General features: G+C 33.2%; 1 protein-coding gene across 6 annotated transcripts in view; it reads left to right on the top strand.

Annotated features, from left to right (window-relative positions):
• The window catches only part of RUNX1T1 (RUNX1 partner transcriptional co-repressor 1), a 174899-nt gene that overhangs the window by 51948 nt on the left and 110108 nt on the right, over positions 1 to 12843 (top strand). The gene's annotated exons all lie outside the window — the stretch shown is intronic.

Below are 12843 nucleotides of genomic sequence, written 5' to 3'. Positions count from 1 at the left end.
AGCAGATCTGATACTTGGCTATTTTTGACACCCATCTGCACTTTAAAAACTATCCTATAGGGTCTCAGTCTGTTCACAGAATATTTTGGCTCTTTAATATATATATATATGTGTATGTGTTTTATATGTGTGTGTATATACACACGTAGTATATATATGTGCGTGTGTATACATAAAGACTACGTATATAGTTTATGTATATATATGTGTGTACATGCATATATGTGTATATATGCAATATTAGCCATCTGGGGCAGATTTTAAAATAAACACATTATGTGCAGAAGATTAAAAAGGATATGTTTTATGTAATCTGATATTATGTCATTGCTTTTTTGTTAGATTACATTATTTATATTTCAAAGAATCTTTAGTAGTTAAGGTGTCAGAACTGGTTCCTAGTTGTCTAAAACATGATGTAACAGAGATCAGATTGAGGATCTCTTTCATAAAAAGAGGGTTCCCTGGAAACAGATGTTGGCAACCTGAACTTGTTCAAAGAGTCGTCAATGTTACAATGTGACTGGCTCCTAAACCTTTAATGTTGGCAGGTCAGAAAGCCATAGTTTAGCGTTTGCTAGTTAAGAGATCAGTTAGGAAATGTAGACGTCTCTTTTGGTAAGATCATATGCACATAAAATAGACCTAGAGAAAACAAAGGTGGCAAACCAGAACCATGTGAATCTGATAAAATGTGGAGTTAAATATTTTCCTAATGGTCATTTTGCTATATTTAGGAAATGAACATCTTTTTAAAAAATTGTCTCCCCCCCCCCCCCCCCCCCTCCCGCCCCGGTGATATTTATGCCTTAGTGCTTAAAAGAAAGAAACTGTTTTACCCCTGAGAGTTTGGCTGTGTTCAGGTATAGTAGTTTACGCTAAACTTTATGAAATATTTATATATCTATCACTCTTTGTATAGTATTATCAAAGACCATATGTTGACCCACAAAATACTTCATTATAGCCTTTGGCAGTATTTAGGGCTGTTTCCTTAAAAGGACAATAAGTGATCACAGTCACTGTAACCCTGAAATAATGCTGTTCTTTCAGAAGATGGCCTGCTATTAGGTCAGACCACCCCTTCTTTAGTCCTGTTCTCCAGATGTGCTTGAAACTTTTTTTTTTAAGTTCAAGTTTCAAAAAAAAAAAAAAAGGCAGAGAGGGGAGGTTGTTTTCAAAATCTGGTTTTACTTAAGACATCTCCATCCTGGAGTGCATTTCATAAATTGCCCACATATTTTTCTTAGCAGAGAACTTAACTGGCTGTAATTTTTAACACATGGCCACATCATGTGATATTTTCAAAACACTTGCACACATAGCTTTAAGAAGGTCCCAGCAGAAACGATTCATCGTCTCACAGCCAGCCCATTTTTTTAACAGCATATCTGCATTTTCCATTTAGTAGAGCTATATATTATTAGCTTACATTTTTGGGTAGTAAAACAGTGCATTGCTGATTGTAAAACATGGACTTTATTATCTGCTGAAAATTGATTTGGCATTTATAGCCACTGTGTACTAGCCTGTTTTTCTGTTTTTAACATTAGTGCTTGCAAGTGATGATATGTTTAATGAACAAAAAACAAAATTGGTGTGGACAGGCAATTCTTGATGTCCTTGGTAACTGAACATTTGGATCATCTACCTGTGTTTGGTTTTTTTTGTTTGTTTGTTTTGGTTTTTAATAGATGTATCTAAGTGCTATTATATGATAACAACAAAATTCACAAATCTATTAGCGATTTCCTTTGTTGGTGTGCCATTATATCCAACTTACATTCTGCTCCCTAAAGTAAGCCTTCTGCCAGCTGTGAAAAGGAACTGGAGAAGCTATAAACACCCTAGACCAAATGTTGACTTTACCCCACTCTTTCCTTTATCACATGAGGTACCTTTGCTTTGTTTCAGGAAGTTAAAAGGAAAGAAAAGCTCACTTCTTACCTCTGCTTTCTCATTCCTACCCTCAACCGGTTGTTTGAAAGCCTAAATTATGATGTATGCAAAGCAGTTTCCAAAACTAAGTACTATATGAAGATTAGTCACTGTTATCTTGATGATAATATTATGGGGTTCCATGAAGAGTAACTGTAATACCTGGGATATATAATTATTCTGACAATGCCTAGGCTAAAAAACTGAGAACTTCATGAAATAACAGAAAATGTAATGAAATAAGGTACTAAGGTATTAAGTAGTAAATGCTTTTTATGTTAGACTTAAAAAAAAAAAAAAAAACCTACCATGTTAGATATCATTGAATTTTGTAATGGTACGGTCTCCTTGGTGTTTCTGAGTTGGCTATAAAATTTTATTTTATATTTCCTTAAACTTACTGTCTTTTTGTTCTCATCTAGTTCTAGACATTCATTTTTGCTACTTTTATTATAGTTTTGATGTATAGGTGTAGCTGTAGTATAACTGAACATATATTATTTGGAAGCAATTTCTGTATGGATATTAGATTTTTCATTGCTAACAGAATTAGCCATTAGTTTAAATGACTCATAACTTCAGAACAATAGAATTTCACACCTGATGAAGAAACGGGTTTATCTGGCTAGCTTTTTGAAGCAGCTGTTTGCATTAATTAATATTAATGTAAATGTACTTTCTCAGAATGTCTAGCTTAATTATGTTTTTAAATCTATAAAATTCTAGTCAGAGGAAATGGGGGAATCCTTCTGAAGTCTCGGCAGATGTATATAAACATCTCTGAATCCAGAATGCATTTTAAGTGATCTGTCTTATGGAATTTCATTATTTTTGGAGCATGAGGTCACAGGAACCATTTGAAATGGATCTTGTTACCTAAAAGTTTGAATATAAACTATTGGAATGTGCAATATGGGAATAGGTAAAGAGGGAAACTATAATTATTAAAGCTATATTTTTTTTCAAAAATGTATGGTCTTTTGGGAGCAGGAAAATGAAAGTTTCCTTATTCTGCAATTATGTCATTGATGTTAGTCTTAACCAAATGACACCTGTGATTTGACACAATGCATGGCCATCTTTAACTATTTGGATCAGTATTAATTAAACGGAAAACTTTATAGGACTTTGAAATAATAGAAAAATCTCAAGGCATCAAAATTGGAATCCATTGACTTAATAACCATATGAAACTGGAAAGGTCACAACTTTTTTTGAACATCAAGTGCCTGATTTTGAAAAAGGGGAAAACTACTGCTTGTTAGTATAGCTATATCTATGAGGAAGCATTCTATGACAGATGACAGAAGATCCATGTTTCAATGAAGGCTCTGATATTTAGTAGCTGAGAATGAATAATTTAATTTTTATTTTTAAGAATTTAATATTTCTTAGTTTTCTCACCTGTAAAATGTGGATGATGAAGTTGTTGTAGGGAACAATGTTTTATAGATTTTAGAGCATTATATAAATTATTAGTTGTTAGGACTGGTTTACTTTGTTATTGTTAGCACAATCTCATATAAATTAGAGCTATAAGTTAATTTACTCTTTTTGTATGTTTGAAATATGTCTCTCAGGTTAATAGAAGGAAATTTTGTGGGAACAGAAGACATTTATTCATTTGGTTATATTTTTAGTGTATTGATGTTCTTCAGTTGTCTTTCTCTTCATGATTTCATTTGGAGTTTTCTTAACAAAACAGACACTGGCATAGTTTGCCATTTCCATCATCTTATTGTATTGATGAAGAAATTGAGGCACCCAAGATTTAGTGATTTGCTCAGATTCACACAAATTATAACTTGTAAGTGGCTGAGGCTAGATTTGAACTAAAAAAGAATCATTTTGACTTTGGGCCCAGGAATATATTCCCTGAGTCATCTAACTGCCTTAGTGTGCTTCATAACAGAAATTCATCTCGATTTCTGAAAGCCTTCATTTCTGATGTAATTACCAGTCGAGACTTATCTTTCCCACTCAACTAGGTTAATTCTTTTGTGACCATTATTGTTTGTTTGTTTTTAAACTTTCTTTGGAAATAGCCATTATAACTAAATAGTGGCAGCATGGTACACAGAAGACTGGATTGAAATCTTTTATCTGATGAGCCATTGATTTATTCCTCTTAGGTCTCCGCTTCCTCCTATAAAATGAGGATTGGATTACATATATGGCTTCTGACACTGTACCACTCTATTCCAAACTTAAAGTTATCTATCTGAAACCATAAGTAACTAAAGGTTTTTTGAGATACTTGATAAAATTTTCTTTTCTTTACTTTTTCTCCTTGCCTTCATTTAATTGTATTCTCCAAATCTAGATATAAAGAAGGATGAAAAGAGATAATTTATTATGAAAAATTCTGTTTTTGGACACTTTTACTTTTTTACTCTTTATTTTTTCTTTTCTTCAGAGACTATTTCATGCTCTTTACCAAGTTGAAAAAATTAAGGAGATAAGAATATATTCAGAATCAAATATGTTGTTGTCACTTTGATTTGGATAATGTTTTGAGACTGTTCCTGATCTTTGTTTAAAAATATAACCTGTGGATGATGTTAAAATATTGCCTACAAAAATTAGAGACTTCTCGTAATTAACCACATTTTGATTAAGTGTTTGGTGGTTTAAGGTGAACATCATTTTAGATTTGAGTTTTTTTTTTCCCCAGATAGCTGAGATTTTAAAGTATCCACACCATCCAGTTAGTTTATCAGTGCCCTATCAATACCCTGACAGGCCTAATTGAATCGGAGGAGATGCTCAAGTTGGATTGCCTTTGGGAAATTTAACAGGGCTTTCAGTGATCCTAAGCTATTCCTTTACACACAATTCCCAACTTTTAAATGTCATCTCCTATGGCAAGTTATGTAACTGCATGATCTCAGAAGAAGAAAGATTGTACATGATCCAAAGGTAATGGGTAATGATTAGAAATAGGTCATATGAAATGATTGGAAATAGGCAGAAACATTTCCAGTGAAGACTGGTGTGGGAAAAATGCATAAAAATGTAATTGAGAACATTTATTTATGAATACAAAAGAAAAGTGAAAATGTAGCAAGAGTGAAGGATAAGAGATATTTATCCTTCATGTTGCACAGATGGCCTTTGGTACTTTTCAGAAAGATATTATTTATGAAAAACTTGTAGAAGGATTACCTCAAGGATCCATATTTACTTTGTTCCTTTTACTTGATGATTTCAAATCCTCTAAAACTTAGTACATGACCTTTGAAAGTTGCTTTGACCAAAAAGATCATTACTACTAATGGTGCCTTGGTAATGAGCTCCCCCAGACTTATGTAGGGGGCCAGTCTTTGGAGTCCATCACAAGGCCCTAGCAAAAATCTTTATAGTCTTACAATAGCTACATAACCTGTGCTCTAACTTGGAAGAGAACTCAGATTCACTAATGATGAGTTATCAGAATGAGACTTTGTTGGGGTATGGAAGGATATGGACAAAGATTGCACCACTGTGATAGATTGACATTCTCATTATTGCTTCAGGGAGTAATTAGATTGTTGAGATTGAACTATGTTGAAATAACGAATTAGCCATTTGGTTGAGAAACTTCTAAAATGATGCATCCTTCATAGATTTATTAAAGTACATCAAACATCAGTTAGCCTTTTTCATATTTAGTTCCAGTCATAATTATAGACATTGTTTGAAACAAAAGAGATAAATAGAATGAGATAATATTTAAGTTAAGTAGCATAGTGCCTGGCACATGACAGATGTATATACTTATTCTTTTTTCTTCCTTTCACTTATTTTCTTGTTTGCTGTAAAACAGGAATGTCTCATGACCTCTTTGAAGTACATGGAAGATGTATTTATACTAAATGGCCCAGGACTACTATGATTTTTATGTTCTATATCTTAGCTTTGGTAATTTTCCCACTCTCCTTTGCTATGGGTCACTAATCATCTCTTCATATTAATGTGATTGCCTGTTGCAATGCTCTCTTTTTAAAATTAAACTTAAAATCTTCTGTTTGGCATCCAGCATTCAGGGATTGCATGGTCCCTACTTTGATGACTAGCAACTTTTTTTTTTTTTTGGGGGGTGGGGAGGGCTTCCTGTTTCTAGATCATGTTCTAGGTAATTGAAATTGTCATCCAGGGAAGTTCTGAATAGGTGAGGTATTAGTTTATTCTTTCATGAGAGCCTTTTATTATTACTCTGAATTTCACAGGGGAAGCTTCTTATAAAACCAGGAAGTTTTGGGGACTTGGTAATTTTTATATTCTTTGTTTAATTACTAACTCTGGGGTATTAAGCAAATACCTTTTTCAAAGGTATTTTCAAAACCTTTTTTGGTGTAAAATTTTATTTTTATTTTGTGTAAAATGGGCATAATAGCTACTACTTCATTGGATTGCTGAGATCAACTGAGATTATCTGTATAAAGTGCTTTATCCTAAAATCCTATATAAATGTTACTTATTTTTATTATTGTAATATTCAAATGAGAATTTCAAGACTTCTTATCAGTGAACTGATCCACAACATTAAAAACATCATTTGTCTTAACTAATAGTTCAACATATGAATAGTGCTAACTGGTGAAAGCACCTACCTTTTCTTAGTATTAATTGTTAGGCTAGCACAAGCATCAGAGATCCATCTTTGTTGCAGCTCAACTTCAGAGGCTATATTGAGAACACATTCATCTGTGAACAAGAAAATCCTGCATCAATTCTCCCTCCACTTTGGTCTTGGCTTTAGTGTTGGATTTATAAATACTTAAGGAAGGAAGAATTAAGTAACCAATGTCATTTACTCACTTTCCCCCCAATAATTAGGACTTTTTTTTAAGACTGAGGAAAATTGCTTTAAAACGTTAATCATTTTATTTGAGAGTCAAGAGAAAGAGCAAATCTGTTACCTAGAGATAAAGCCTATATGCTATCCAATGGCTGTTTACGTACAAACCTAAGTACTTTTTCATGCTTACATGTTTATCTTGATATTATTCTTTTAAAAACCTAGTTGTAAAACTGACTGTCCTGAAAATAGTCAAATAAAATGGTACCTAGAAGAAAACTATTAAATTTTGATTTAAACATTCTATATTCTTCTCAATGGATGGATGTTTCTTACTTTGCATCTCTCTCACTGAGAAAAAAAGATTGATGAATAGATTTTTCCCTCCTAGTACCCACTTCTTTATAATAAGTAAGCAGCACCATTATCTTGCTAATTATTCTACACAGGCTGATTTTGAAAACTTTTGAGAAAAGATTTCTAGTACAATTTCATCCAATGCATGATATATACGACCACAGATTTAGGGTTGACAGGTACTTTTTTTTTTTTTTTTTTTTTTTAAATTTAACAACCATCATAAGAAAAGAGCAGTTCCATATACAAAATAGAGCACAAAAAAGAATTATATGTGAAACTAAATTTATTTCATACCTCTTGCTTTTTCAAAAGAAGTGTATAATGAATTAAATATATTATTCAAAATTCTTCTACTTGTTTCCTTTGGAATTTCCTTTTCTTCTGTAAATTTAGGAGGAAAAAAGTTTCTATTGCTTCACTGTTACTACCCCTTGAACTTCAAATCCTCCCCCCCCCCCCATTAAAAATGGTCCAAAAATTTTAAAAAAGAACAATGTAACAAATAAGCATAGACATACAAAACAAATCCACTCAGTAATATCTGAAAAAATATTTTTCTTTTTGCACCTTGAATTCTTCACCTCTTTCTCAGGAAGTGGGTAACATTTCATTATAGGTGCTCTGGAGAATCTGTTGATTATTGTTTTGATCAGGTTTAAATCTTTTAAGCTTATTTCTTAAAATTATTAAAATTTCTGGGAAAGTACTCTCTCAAATGAACCTCTCTCTCTTCCTCTCCCACTATCTCACAGTTTAACTCAGCCATTCTCCAAGTCATGGGTAATTTTTAAATTTCCCTAACCCTAACCCTTTACTTGCTCTTCATAATCAACAACAAAATTGAAGTTTTGTTTTGTTTTGCCTATATCTATCCCCTCCTCAGTATCTCCAGTTTGTTTCTTTGTTGAGTTTGTTAAATTTTACTCTGTGTATATGTATACTCAACTCTTTTTTCTGATTTAGATAAAATAAGGTTCATTTGATACCTTTTCCTCAGCAATTCCTTTATCCTTTGTATTCTGGATAATTGCTTTTGCTTTCCATTTTCTTCTCTTAAAACCTTCAGAACAGAACTCAGTTTCCTCTTGGTCCTTTTCATCTTATTTTACTCTCATCAGTTGAAAACTTTAAGCTACACTTTGTTTCTTCTTCTATGTCAAGGAGCACTTCAACACCATATTGGACTTTCTAGTTGGTTGTTTCCAATTATAGCTCTCCCTCTCGTTTTCCCTATCTATTCCTTTTCTCTCTTTCTCTATCTTCTTCCATTATCGGTGGTAGAAATTGCTAGCTGTTATGTGGTCCTGATCTGTGCTTCTTTCTTTTCCCCAGATATTTTTTTCCCTCAGAGACTTGATTTCACTTTTAATTTCTTTTATGTATTCATATAGGCTTGGTAGACATTTTTGTTTTTCTTTGGATTTATAATAATTCTTTGCAGTGTTCAATGTTATTTGTTTACTTATTAGTTCCTGGCTTTGTTTCTTGTTTTCCTTTCATGTGTGGTGGCCAGTCTTGCTTGGTCTTGAACTGGGTCATCTCAGTTCCCATGATCACTCTGCCTTCTAAATTTTTCTGTGATATTAGCTTTAGACCTCCTCTGTCCTTGCAGTTCAGAATTGTGATGTTCAGAACTCTCTGTGGAGTTTCTAGTCTGAGTGGGATATTAAGCCCTTGAGTTTTCCAATCTTAGGTGCTGCCATGACAAAACTGTGGTTGCTTCTAAGAGCTGTGGGTTTCTGTCCATCCTGAGGTACCTCATGGGAGCTCTCTTCTCCTCCTTCAGCTATCTGATACAGGACCTTGCAGATTATAGGTCTCATTGATCCATCATCAAGATGCTTTGGTTTGTTTCCCTGTGCTGGATTTTTGAGGGGCCCTTTTCCTCATAACCATCTAGATTACTTCTCATGTAGTTCAGGGATAGATGTTGACCATACTGTGGTTTTAGTGGATTTCCTGATGGTTATTTGACCTGGTAATATTTTTAGTTTTTTGCTGGAGTGGGTTTAAGAGGTAGGTTGTATACCTTTTTTGTTTAGGAAAAGCCTTATATGCCATATATTTTCTTTTTAATAAAAGACATTCCCACAATTGTTTATTTTTCCTCTTTATATATAATTTTTTAATTAATTAAATTAATGATTAATTCTTCTCTTTCTTCCTGCCCTGCCCCCCTCTGCCCAGCAAGAAAAATAAAATCCTCTGTTATAAATGTTAACATTCCCTTATTGGCCATGATTTTTTTTTTTTTTTTTTTTAAGTATAGCTCAGTCTGCACTCATGTTATTCACTTCTCCTTTAGGAGATATAACATGTTCAAGTATTACTCCTGTGGAAATATGGCCATTTTGGTTTTCAGAGTTAAGATTTAAGGATTATCTTTATAGTACTGATATTTATTGTATACCTTGTTCTTCCATTTATGATTTCTTAATTCTGTATTAGTTCATTAAGGCTTCCTAGGTTCTTCTGAAACCATTCCCTTTATCATTTCTTACAATATAATATTCCATCACATTCACTTATTCAGCCATTTCCCAGTTCTGGGGCACCATTTCAGCCTCCAGTTCTTTGTCAGTGCTAATAAAGGTCTCTTAAATATTTTTGTTCATATGGATCTTCTTTCTTTGATCTTTTTGGCATTCAGAAAATGGACTAGTATTATTAGAACAAAGACTGTGTCCAGTTTCATCATTTGTTTCCAAATTTATGTCTATGGACATGTCAGCTTTAACTAGCAACTTTTGTATCTGGGGGAAGTAGAACTAGTGAAACTAAATGTTAATAGAGATTAAGTCCATTTGGAGAGTACTGGGAGGAGCATTTTTAGGTTTCTTAGCTTCTGGCAGAGCAAGAGCCACCCTTGTTACCAGATGAGCTAGATGAGTAAGGAGAAAATGCTATCCTTCCACTCCACTTCCACTCAGGGCATGGCTATTTGTGCCTGCTAAATTTCTGGTTTACAAAGCCCTAGTTATGGCTCACATAAGCATGCACCTGATATGTCAGGATTCCCCAAAGAGTGTATGGATGTGTAAAGAGAGGGAAAAGTGATCCTCATCTATAATAGATTATTAAATACGTCAGAGAGATGCAAAGCAGCCATATTCACAACAAAGAAGCATCAATGTATATATATATATACTTCTTGAACACAGGAAAAATAACTAACTGGACCATAAATATTTGTACTTTTAAAACTTTCAGATTTTTGCAAGTTTTGCAAATTTGAAGGTACTTCCTCTGTTTCTCTCAACTCTTATAAAATGAAGTACAAGGGTCAAGTTCTAATCTGTTACCTTCCCTTCTTTGGAAGGGATTTTTTTTGTGTGTGAGCACTCAGTATTTTGTCATTGCTTTGTTACTCAGGGTACCTCCCCATACCCTTGGATAATTGATTGATTTGGTACTTATTTTAGAAAGAATATCCAAACTTATTTGTGGAAGAGTTGAGCTCTGTAACCAGATCTAAAATTAAGTGTTTTAGTAGTCCTAGAAAAAAAAAATTAACCTATCTTCTCATCTATTTACATGATGTTTTTGGATGTCATTAGTTAACCTGTTCTTTCTTCCTTATTCCTTTTTGGGGTTGCACACTTCAAACTTTGGAGTTTCCTCTAATCATATTTATAGATTATCTTTCCACAACCCTATTAAAATTTAAGCAACCCAGCTTTAGTTTAGCCCTGTTATAATGTTAGATCTTTTTAAGCATTACTTAGAAAAAATTAAGGCTTAAATTTTGGTTATCAAAGAGTAGATCTACAATATATTATGTTTTCATATTAAAAATTATCCTAAAGTTGGAACCAATGAATGATTTTAGATAAATTGTGACTATGCTTGACCTCTGTCACTCCACCATTCTCCTTGAATGGATTTTTTTTTTTCAATTATAATTTAACAGCTAAATGTGCTACACAATTAGCTGGCTAGCTTTGAGGGGAAAAGGGGGGAGCAAATAAGATGATATCATTCTGCATAAATCAGACATTTTCATGTGGCAAGTGAAGGAAGAAAGACAAAGGTTTTGAAAGTCTAAATTTCAGGTTTGTGTGTGTGTATGTATGTGTTTATACACATACATTGTTTGTTACACATACACACAAAAAGATATGGCTGTTAGTAAGGAGGCTTACTAAAAGAAAATGTTATTAGATGCTGTATGTGAAATGGAAAATAAAAGGGTATTTTCTTAGGTATGGCTAGTTAGGCCCTCTGGTAATAAAGTCAGATTTTGAAGACTGGAACTAAATTGAATGGGAATAATTAACAAATGATGATATTGACCAGAACTCTGGAAATACTATTTTTATCCTAGTAAGTTACCTTGAATCAAAGATTGTATTTCAGTAAATTTCGAGTATTTATTTATGTGCTGACAGTTAGGGTGTGTTTAATCTAATGAGTCTAGAAATCAACCTTATTTCTTCATTATGAAAAGTGATAATTTATAATTTTCTTCTTTTTCATTACTTCTCCACCCTCCCATCCCATAATGAACCAATCTTGTGGATTCTAGCAGTCTTCATCATTGAAATTGTCACTACTTTATTTCAAGTCCTTATTACTTCTCACATCAGTGGTTATTATAATAAATTTACTAACTGTTCTCTTCAGTTCCTCTGTCTGCCTTCTCCTTTCTATCTTTTACAGTTGTCTAAATAATCATCCCAACCATTTTGTTGTTCTTCAGTTGTTTCAATTCTGTCTTACTCTTTGTAACCCCTACTTGGTGTTTTCCTGGCAAAAATATTGGGGTAGTTCGCCATTTCCTTCTCCAACTGATTTTACAGATGAGGAAACTGAGGCAAACAGGGTTAAGGGACTTAACACAGAAGCTATTATAATTTTCACCCAAGAAAATTCAGTGACTCTGTTGACTATAATATAAATGCAAGGATCCTTGGCAGACCCTTAATTTCCAAATTTAGCTTCCTTCAGACACTATAATCTTGCCAAACTGGACTACTAGCTGTTCTTTTATCTCCTTCAGTCTATTCTTCCTCTGTTTTACTTTAGGCATATCCCCATGCCTGGAACATGTTCCTTCCATAATTCTTAGTTTTGAAATTCTTTCCTTCAAGGTCTCAGGCATCATGAAAGCTTGTTTGAGCTCAGCCCAAATTAAAAGTGATCCTCACTTCCCTCATGGCCCCTTTTCTCATGGAACTTGGGATTGTTCCTTCATCGTTATCATAATGAACTTTGTATCTTGTTAATTTGTGTCCACATGAATCTCCCCTATGCATGCAATACTGTGTAAGCCTCATTTTTCATTCTTGTATCCTGTGACTCTTATCTTTTGATCTCATTTGCATAAAATAGATTCTAGATAACTATTTTGTAGAATTGAATCCAACTCTGCATTTGCTTTAATATAATATTTGCTCTATAATCCCCCTTCCATGGTGTAATGGAAAATATTCTTGGCTCTAATTCAGTCTATTTTCTCTTCTTTAACTTTACCTGCTTCTGTGAAATTCCTATATTAAAGAAGGTCTATTTCTGGTGTATTATTCAGGATTAGATAGTAAATTGCTTGTTTTGTAATATTAACTATTGCCAAAGAAAAAACAATTTTAAATGACTTAGTTATTTTAAAACTATTAACTAGATTGGCTCTCATTCAAATTTTAATGGATTGGGAAAATATCTTTGCCTCACTTAGTGGAGGGTCTTGAATAGTTATAAAATACAGAGATGTTGCAAGAGATGAAGGATTTCCAATAAAGAATACTTTCTGCATCATCTGGAAGTTA

The sequence above is a fragment of the Antechinus flavipes genome, chromosome 1 (genome assembly GCF_016432865.1).
Source record: "Antechinus flavipes isolate AdamAnt ecotype Samford, QLD, Australia chromosome 1, AdamAnt_v2, whole genome shotgun sequence".
Taxonomy (NCBI): Eukaryota; Metazoa; Chordata; class Mammalia; order Dasyuromorphia; family Dasyuridae; genus Antechinus; species Antechinus flavipes.
Note: the sequence above shows the minus strand (reverse complement) of the source record. Positions and strands in the feature narration are given on the sequence as shown.